Source organism: Orbicella franksi, chromosome 1, assembly GCF_964199315.1.
Source record: "Orbicella franksi chromosome 1, jaOrbFran1.1, whole genome shotgun sequence".
Lineage (NCBI taxonomy): Eukaryota > Metazoa > Cnidaria > Anthozoa > Scleractinia > Merulinidae > Orbicella > Orbicella franksi.
This window is the reverse complement of record NC_138145.1, coordinates 25,708,532-25,719,656: the sequence shown is the minus strand read 5'-3', so window position 1 is coordinate 25,719,656 and position 11,125 is coordinate 25,708,532.

Sequence of the window (11,125 nt, the reverse complement as noted above, 5' to 3'; positions counted from 1 at the left end):
AAAAAAGGCTTTCAAAATACGCCTTAAATTTGTTGAGAAAGAAACCTGTTGTTTGTTACAACTCGACGCGGAAGACAGTCTCGTAAGAAGGGGTTATCTTCTGTGTCGTGTTTCCATGGTAACCTAGTGACACAGGAAACGGGACATACACGTGGATTCAGTCGAGCAGTTATTATAGAGATGAAATGTCATGAAGTGTGCTTACTCAAGTTCTAAAGTCTCTCATAAAACGCCAAGTTTAACTTGATCCACGTTTAACTAACGAGCGTAAACACAATACAGGGGGCTTGCATGGACTATCAATCATTACAAGAAAATTTCGAAAATTTCGGTTGGAAGTATCTTATGCTTGCCCGCAAGGGTAATTTTCAAAATTAACGGAAATGCTTGACAGGCACGTCCTCCAAAAGGTCCCTCAGGAAAACAGGCCGAATATTCTTACTTTTCTGTCGACTTTAGGCGTAAAATATTCTTGTGTACGTTTCGCGTAGATTACAGAGTCGTCGTCGTCCGCGGCGGCGGCGTTGGCTCGTGTCCGAGCATAAATGTACAGAGTACATTGCGTGTACAGTACCTTACAGTATTTCAGTTAAATAAAACGGATGTGACCAGGAATTGAATTATCAAACAGAACTGTATGGTATCTGTATCGTGTTACGCTGAGCTCGCTGACTAGTACTGTTATAAAAGTTATGATTCAAGGATCTAAGAGAGAAACGAGTTTATCATTTGATATTAACTCTCAGTTTGTGCATGGGTGGGTTTCAATGCCTCGGGGGTTCCAGTCGAATTCACGTTATCTCTCAACCAGAAAACCCTTCTGTCAGAGTTGGCCATTTGGGGGTCACCCTTCTTATGCATAACCAGTGTTTTGCAATAGTTTACGCGGTATTAACTCAAGGTTGGCATACAAACCGCCGTCAATCCAACGATGTCGATTTTGAGTTATCGTTCATTCAATTCTTCAAAAACGCAGGAACTTGCTGAATTACAAAAATGTGAGAGTGGGCTGTGTTGATGGGCGGTGGTTAGATAAAAATGTCGACCCGTGCTGATGTCTTGCCGATATCTTCGTTCCATAAAACCTAGCTATAGTAATCCCATTACATGCAGCGTTCCTGTGTGTGGTGGTGAATAAGCCTGTAGTCAATTGAAAAACCAAATGTAAAATAATCAATCAATCAATCAATCAGTCAATCAATCAGTCAATCCGTCCGTCATACAGTCAGTCAATCAATCAGGAAGAAACGCTGGCAAGCTTTCTCAACTACACCTTATACAACTTAGCTGTTGCCTCCGCAGGGTTTTGGCTAGGATGCATCTTTGGAGTCCCCGCGTGAATAAGAAGTTAAATGATTTTGATATCTACGCAGCCCAACTGTTTCACTATAAAACAAAGACCAAGTCCTTCTCTGAAGTTTTATACAAATGTTTATTGTACTTTATTTGGATGGATCGGCGCAAATACAATAAGCACATGTATGATACTACCCAAACGTAGCAACGCTCCGAAAGTAGCTATAGCGTAGGAAAAGTCAGCTAAATTCGTAACAGCAAAGAATATGCAAATAACTCTAATAATCACATTTCAACTCGGGAAACTCGAGAGTACAGTCTCATTAACATACGTGTGTCCCCTTGAATCAGTCTGCGAAAGCATTGTAGCTCCGTTTTCAATGTTTCACAGCTAGATGTACATCATCTCAACGAGTTTGTACATGTTTTCTATTTCCGCTGGGATTTCTTTAACCTTAACTCCGATCACTAGACACACAAAACACTGAACCAAATTGACATCATCCAGCTTAGATGCCTTCTTTTCCTTCATTGATATACCTAACAGTATGCTGGTTTTGCCAAGGACTACACTGGGTGGCAGGTGGGATTCTGGAATGGCTGTGCCGGGATTGTTTAGGTCGACAGTAGCATAAATTCGTTCACCCGCTCGGACAGAACCCAAGCACTTCACCTTGATTACTCCAATGACACAAACAACGTCTGTAAGATCTAAAATGCAACCAATTTGCAGGTAAAAACCAATGCATGGTTGAGAACGATGCCAGGGAAATAAAACAAGGATAGATCGCGTAGTCTTACACGACCCAGAAACACAATAGTCGCAAAATAGCGCATTTTGTGTACTTTCCTTTTCTTGTCAAATGTCTCATTTGTAAATTAGAGTGACACAACAATACAATGATCAGAAAAAGAAAGAGAAGGAGTGAAGGAATACCTTTGAGGATAAAAAGCATGCAAGCACAAATGACACGAAGGGATGTTTGCCAAATGGAAATTTGGATGTTTGCCAAATGGAAATTTTGAGCATGTGGACGGAGGGAGTTAGTCAAACTTTGTTTTTTTTTATGTATATGGTTATATCCTCTCTTTGGTGCACACCATGCTTTTGCACATTTTTTTTTTATTTGCTCGAACAATTACAACAATTACAGTTTAACTTACACTACAGTTACAAAAAACAGCCTATGGAGTACGTATCTACGCATGACAATCTACACATTACATACAACCAACTTACAGTAAGCTACTTACAGAAAAAAGGACTTCACCTTACAGCTTTGGGTTACATTGACATGCAAAATGACAGACACTAAAGAAAATAATACAAGTACACTAATTACAAGACAATAATTATTACTAAAAAACAATGGAAAGGTTACACTTGTTGATGTACGCTACCTGGAGTACAGTATAATTAAAAATTACAATATTCGCTTAACGGAATTTAGCACAGATTTCTACATTAGTTTAAAATTACACTTGTTTATAGGGTGATGCAGTGCTGGTTATCAGGATCTAGCTATTCAATTTCCGCTATTTTCGATTTACCATTAAATATTTAGTTTTTGTTTGAATTCCCAAGTGGGAATTTTTTTCCATCATTTTACAGTCGTAGATATACTTTTTCACTAGCGTTATGAAAATTCCGAATTTCCACCTCAATAGATTTGGTAATCCTACGGGTAGTATAAAATCATTGACAAGGATCTTCTGCTTAATCATATTAAATTGGCATTTCTGTTCGTTGTTGAACCATATCACCATTTCGTAGTAAAAGTTCTCGGTGACAGAGCAAGCCAGGAATGTGTGTTTGAGGGAATCTGGACTTTTGCAAAAGAAAAAAAAAAAAAAGAAAAAATAAATAAATAAATCCTCCGGTTTAATTTTGTATCTTTTAAGTTCCTTTTTGGTTACTAGTATCCTATGAAGTAGTTTGAAAGAGAAATGTCTTAATTTATTGTCTGCCGACATCTTTGTGATGTTCTGAAATAAGCTATTCCATTTGTCGGTGAAGGGGGGGGGGGGGGGGGTAATGTTTGGACCATGATTGAACTGACGTTGGTTGAGTTTCCCACTTCACTTGAAAGAGTGAGTAATAATCCTTGCACCGCATTTTAGACAAACGGATGGTTTTTCCTTCGGTAAGCTGATATACATCAGCTTCTTCTGTGATCGTTTCTAGAGGTTTCTTAATAGTCATAGCTTTTAATTTAAGACTTTTGAGAATTGCAGAGAGAATTTGGCAATAATAGATGAAATTGACTTCAATGTGGTACTTGGTCTTGAATTCTTCACAAGATATATATTTGCCGGTATTCTGCAGAAGATCTTGTACAAAATATATCCCACGTTCGCTCCAGGTTTTCCAATACAAAGATTTTTCTCCGATAGTGATATATTGGTCTCGTAATTCACTAAAGAAATCTAGAAGTTCTAAGTAAAAGGGGAAATATTGTTGTCTAATTTTTTTGTGTTATAGTTGCATTTCAAGAGAAACGGTAATCCTCCATTGAGCTGTGCATTGGGAATTGCTTTCCAAGCATCATTGGATTCACTTAGTAACCTGCCTATCCACCTTGATCAGATTATTCGCTCTCTATTTCTATGGGTGATAGTTGGTTCGGGCTTCGTCCTCGGCGTCAACTATCACGCGATAAAAATTTCAAGCTCATAATCTAATTGTTGCATAGATAGCGAGTAGCGTTGTCAATAAGAGAACGGCATTTGTGATACTAGTAGCTTTATACTAATGGTTGCCGGATAGTGTACAGAGAAAACTTTACAAAACAGACAATGCGCGCGGACAAATTATAAACCAAACCATTTTCATCCATGCGCGGTGTGGCTTCTAGGTATATGCCGATCGGCTAATGTCACCTACCATGACAGCCTCTTTTCCATTCATGATTTCTAGCAGCTGAATGCTTACGGTCCCATTGTCATCCTTGAAAAACCAACAACATCTTCTTCGTCAAAGCCCTCAAATACATGGGGATCTCTGCGTTTAATGTAATATTCAATATCACCCTTCTTGGCGCATGCATTAGGAACCACGAACGACAAATGTTCAATGTGTGCACGTTTGGCCTCCAGATGTTCAACTACGCGGAGGTTTTGGAATTCAGCAGATGCTAAGGAGGACATACAAGAGATAGTAAGACTCGAATATGCAAGTGAATATATGAAAGATATAAACTATAGCCTACATTTAGCGTGAAAACATTCTCGGATATTTATTCACCTATAGGGGTAAAATGGGAACAAGGATTTATCATTTTTTTCTGAGAAAATGTAAATAAGGTCCTAACAAACTTTACGTTGTCTTGGTTCTTTTCCATGACAAAGTTTGACTTAGTTCCTTCGATGAGGGCTACAAAATCAACAGGAGGACCTTCCAATGTAGGACCTTCCTGTAGGACCTTCCTGTGTAGCCCTGTGTAGCCGTGTATAGTCCAGTGAACTATAATGGTGCTTGCACGCGTGGATCAAGAATTGAAACACACATAGCGAATGGAAATCTGCGTAGCAGTGGCTCATCAACCCACCAGCCATTCGTTGTTTATGTGCAGTCTTCTCTGACTTGAATCTGTGCGAACGTCCGCCTCTTATCAAGAACGGCTTACTGTTAAACTCCTCAAAGTCCTCTTCCTCTCCATTGGAAAACAATAGCTGAACCAGGAGTTGATAAATATTCCTCTTCTTCATATGTACTCCAGCCAGCTGATACACCGGAGTGACAGGGCTGTTACGGACAGAGTTGAGGTCAATTGAGAAGAATATGCTGTGTTAAAATCGCACACAAAGACAAAATGAATATCAGGCATTTAAATGCCATTAATTTTCTGTTGTTAATTTGACCGAAAACTTAAAGAGGCTCGAAGACGTTTTTTTGCCTCAGGGTGCTGGCTTTTAAGCTACATCATAATGGTTACATATGACCATAGTTTTATTTAATTTATTCCTGGTTTCTTAGCAGCAGAGGTCGCATAGGAAAGATTGTGTATTCTTTTTTCTCAAAATAGAATCTTACATAGCACGCACGTACCTTTCCAAGTAATGAATGAATGAAAGGCTTTATTAGTGTCAATAGTATTTAGCTTAAAAACAAAACTAATTGGGGATATCATTTTTAAATAATAATAACAAACAAAAGCTAGAGTATAAATGATATTCCGAGAATATTGATTGCTGTTGTCGAAATTCAGACAACAATTGACAAAACTAAAAGGTATATTTCGGTAAGAAGTATACCATCATCAGACTAGGGTATGCATACAAGATAGCTCTTAAATACGGTGTTAATAACAATGAAGAGACGAAACAAAAAGTAATACTCATGAGAAAACGCAAAGTTCTCAACAGGAACAGACTTTGTCTAGATCTTGCTTACCATACTTGGCTACCAGTTCCACTGGCCCGTTTCTATCTCTGTGAAGATTCGCAGTTTCTCTCTCCCGGAATACCCACACTCTTATTCTCAGGATCTGACTCACTTGTGAACGCGCTTCCATTTCCACCCTCTATCAAGTATACGTAACCGTTTCCGTTGGCACGTACACGTCTTTTTTTCAAACACTGCTTTCTTTTCAAGTTTACAAAGCGCACTTCGGCTCCCCTGTTAAGCCTCGATCGATCTTGGTTTAAAAGCAAGATAAGATAACCTTGAGTTTCAAGGCCCGATACGCTAAGGAGGGACACCTTTTCTCACACTGGTGAGCATTTTAAAAGTATGTTACGCATCACTTAAGTAGTACCTGAGGGACAGGGTGCGGCTCTGAGCCCATTATGTTTGGGTGCTGCCTCCCAGTCAATCGTTTTCGGGTCACGTGGTCCGAGGCAAAAAGTGCTCCTCCGGGCCGGCCGTTTGTCTCGGATACGTCACCGAAATCAATTGACAGTGAAGAGTTGGGAGAAAGTCATACAGTAACTTAGCAAGTTTGGATGTAGAATGGCAAACAGTATGTCCTATCGACACACGTTTATTTGACAGTCTGGATGGGATCAACTGATAAGTGGCAAACAGCAAGTACAGGGCAAGGTGAACGAACTGAAGTAGGCCTTGTACATCCGCCCTCTTCCTGATTTTTTTGGGGCTAGAGGCGGATATACACAAGCTAGAGCTAAAGGGAAGTGCAAGCAATAACGCAGAACAGAAGGTATTGGTCAGACGCCGGAACGGCCAATTTCCCGTTTTGGCGCGGAAATAAAGAAAATAAAATTACTTAAGACAGACAGCAAGAAAGGGTGGCTAATAATTGTAGCTTCCTTTCTCGATCGTCTTATCTGTCTATTACCACAACACCAGGAACCAATTCAGTCAAGAAGACATTGAATTGAGCGGCGTAAGAATGAATAAATGGACGTATTCCAATCATTCTGCTGTAGGGAGCAGAAAACGGAGTAATGGCATCACTTCACTTGCTTATCCTCTCTGCTTGTCCAAAAACAGAAAGAGGAATCTTCCCTCAGAGTTCAAATTTAAGCAAAGCACTGTCGCGATACTTTTAGTCTAAAAGCGAGTGAGATGACTTCCGGGTGGAAACTATCGTTGAATGTTTTCCTTTGGGTGACCGCACAGCTCAAGCAGAATTCTCCATTTAATTTCACGAGCGGTTCGCAACAGTCGATGAAGAATCGCTTAGAAACAGGAAGAGGAATCTTCTCTCAGAGATCAAGTTTTAACAAAGCACTGTTGCGATACTTTTTGTCTTAGTGAATGAGATTACTTCCGAGTGGAGACTATCCTTAAAGGTTTCCCTTTGGGTGACCGCACGACGCAAGCGGAAGTCTCCATTCTCACAAGCTGTTGGTCGCAATAGACGATGACGAATCGCTACCTTTCAAGAGCTTTCTAACCCTGCGTCCAGTCTTTGCACAGAGACAAGTTTTAACCTCAAAATTAGCGCCTGTATGCGACATGATACACAATGTATAAGCTGAGTATGATAGTCAATACGAGACTAAACGTGACCTATCTCACTACGAACTCAGCGTGAATCCAATGGGCAATAAATTATTTCGTTAGACCCAGTGATTAATATTGCAACATACATTTCTACCTAGCCTTCTTCATTCCTTAACCAGTTAGAAACATAGGCAACTTAAAACTGAGGTACACTTACCATGAACATACTCTCCGTTTGGCACGAACTGCTCAAATAGGTCAAATGGATCTTGTTCACTCATCACTATTTGTAACGGCAGACTGGCTTAGTTTCAATGTCTTTAGTAACTAGTTTATACTGCAGGGGCAAGCGGCAACAGTCAAAGTTCCTTGCAATAACAACTTCAATATGTAATGTTTTATAAGGAAGACTGAACTGTATGAGGCGTTGGCTGACGCGGTGTTTTTTTCCCTTGCCTACGCAGAAACGAGGCTGTTGTTTGGCTTACCCATAATGCAGTTAATGCAACCTCGATATTGTAGTTGAAATACTTAGTTATTTTTCTTTCTGGCGAATACAGTATTGAATTTAAGGCCGGCGCCTACTTTTGTTAGTGCGCACACGTTCTGCGCATCACGCGAGGCATGGTTAAAGCGCCACGCGCGCGCTGGGTTGACTTTGACGCAATCAACTACGCTACAAAGTACACGACTAAGATGAAAGCAAAATTTTCCTACTGTGACCAAATCAAGTTTAACGAACCTGTACTTAAACCAGGAACACCAGAATAGCAGCATATCGCTAACCACTGACTGTTAACGTCTTCCAGCTGAAAAACCAGCTGTTATTTGTCGAAAATTATTCTGAAATCCAACTGTAAGCACGTACCTGCAGATGGAGTAGAACGCGCGCAAAACAAGTGCGAGATACGCAAATGTTTTACTTACTGGGGAGGTGAGAGGAAAAAATGTAACGGGAACTGTAAAACTTTTCGAAAAAGTTCAATAACTTTGAAAAACGCGTGGTTACCCCTACATTTTATGTTATGAACTGGAAGTGGCAAGCCTATTCAACACATGATTAGTTTCTGGTTGTGAGAAAAAGGTATTTAGATGTATTTAAGCTGAACCAGAGGAAGGCTGTCAGAGACGCCAAAAGCGCTGTTGCAACGGTTTTGGTATTAAAAATATACCAAAAATGGTTTTTATGTTTCCATTTACCATGAAGTTTTAAAATCTTTATAAATGTGCTTGTTTCTCTGTATGTAAAGGTAAATTCTAAGGAAATCTGTGAAGAAATATCATTTCCTTCATTTTTTAGAAAAATGCTGATGTCAGCATTTTTTCTGAGATTTAAAGCTAATTATCTCGAAAAAATGCGTGGCTGCCCTTATTTTTCTTTGTGGATTCCAACAGCCCTTGCAAAGATCTACTTTTTCCACATGGTCCTAACCTGGCGCAAAAACCTTTGTATTTAGTAAGCACCGTCCTTAAAGAGTACATTTGCAAATGCATAATCGCACCACGCAGCACTGGAAGTAAAGGATAGAAGTTTATCTATCAAGTCTACCAATTTACGTTCGAAAAAATGAAAACGGGCTTGAACTTTAGCCAAAGGAAGCAAAAATCAGTTTTAACTCGCGGGCAGTGATAACTCAAAATAGCCCATTGCAAATGACTGACTGAAAAAAATCTAAGGGAAATGGGTTTGAGTTCCAAATGACGTAGCCTCCTAGGCAGACGCTATTTGAGCTCGTCACGCAATCTTTCCTTCCAGATTGCCTGACGAGCTCATACTTGGGGACTGGTTCTAAATAAGTTACAAACCCTCACAATGCCCTAGTAGTGGTTAGGCCATTACGTTCCTGGTGGAACAAAGGGCGGTTACAATGCTGCGCCAGCGGACTCTGTTCGCGACTGTTGTTTTTGCCGTAGTCCAGGTGATGTTGGCTTCTTTGAGCTCCTCTTCCACCGACCTCCTCCAGGTTTTCACTGGTCTTCCTACCTTCCTTTTACCCTGCGGATTCCATTCTACGGCCTGTCTGGTTGTATCAGATGTTGGTTTCCGCAATGTGCGGCCAATTCAATTCCATTTGCGCCTGGCGATCTCTGCTGGAATACATTCTTGCTCTGTTCTTGCCCAAAGTTCTCTTTTGTTGATTTTCTCTTGCCAGTAAATCTTGAGGATCTTTCTCAGACATTGATTAGTGAAGGTTTGCAGCTTGTTTGATATGGATCTTGTGACTCCCCAGGTCTCGGAACCGTGTAGAAGAACTGACTTCACATTGGTGATGAATATTCGTAGCTTGGTTTTTATGGATATTGATGTTGTGTTCCACACTGGTCTTAGAGTATTAAAGACCTCCCTGGCTTTGCCTATCCTGCTTTTTACATTTTGGTCCGCTCCTCTGTCTGATGTGACGATACTCCTAAATACGTAAAGCTGTGGACGTCCAACAGTTCCACATCTTTCAGCTTGATCTTCTCCGCTGTTTGCTGTTAGCTCTCATGACTTTGGTCTTTTCTTTGCTGATCCTGAGGCCAGTTTTCTCTGCAACCAGTGCCAGATGGTTGGTCTTGGTTTGCATATGTTGCAGTTTCTGAGAAGAAGAAGACATATGTCATCTGCATAATCCAAGTCATGGAGTTGCGATGTAAGTGTCCATTGTATACCTGTTTTACCCTGACTTTCTACCTCGCTCATAATCCAGTCCACGACCATTATGAAGATCATTGGTGACAGCAAGCAACCTTGACGCCCGGGGGCGGTACTCCCAGAAAAATTAGGTGGGGGTATGCGGCCCACTTCCCAAAATCCTTACCCTATTTATGACCAAAATCTGCGATATTCCCCACCCTATTTATGACCTGACCAAAAATTCGTCACACTATTTATGACCTGACCCTTAAATCAAAACCCTGTTTCAGACATGCGTTTTAATTGGTTCCCTAGTTCAGACCAATGTCAAATTACCGTAAACATAATTTGTGAAGGGCTTTTGTTGATTTTCTTCTCGATAATGATGAAAAAGTGGCTTCTTCTTAAAAACATACCCATATCAAGGCTAGAGTGCAAAAACCATACCCTTTTTATGACCAAAATCAGCTAAAAGCGATACCCTATTTATGACCAAAACAGCTAAAAAACCATACCCTTTGGGGCCGCACATACCTATATAGCCCATATAAGGGAGTAACCCCCCCCCCGGGCCTTGACGGACTCCCGTGTTCATCTCAAATGGCTCTGACAATTTCCCGTTGTGAATGACTTGACAGGATGAGGCTTCATATAACTCCTGAATCAGCCTAATAAACTTTGGTGGAACTCCATAATGACCCCCTGAGTTGCCAGGTGACGTTCCTGTTAACACTATCGAAAGCTTTTTCGAAGTCGATAAAGCAATTGCCCTGCTGGTCCAAAATGGTAAGAAATAGCGTCTCTCCCAAGGCACTTAAACATAACTATGCTTTAGTAGGGTTTTACAAGACAGAGGAATTCACAATTATGTAAACCGAGTTGAGTGCAGACTTAAGAGAAAATTAAGTACGCAAGATGATTTTAGTACTTTACTTTCACCGTCCATTTTAGTGCTGAACGATGCATTTATTTTGTCTACAATAATGTGATATATAATGATGCAATGTAAAGGCGGGAGTATGACGCCGTATTTTGAACGCCTCTCCGTCCATAAACCCCGGCTTCCCCAGAGGAAGCAACGTCCAATGCAACTTGACTTGATTTCAAGAGCCAATGCAAATAACAAATGTAGGAACCTGCACAAAACTATTCTTAGGTTTGTCTCAGATGACCGTTAATCCAAAGTCAATATATGACAAGTCACTATCAAACAAATTAGCTATGCATCAACTAAGTTAATAAAGGTAGATTATATTAATCGCCGTGGCCAGTTTGTGAAGTTGACGTTTCAAGCGACGTTTCAG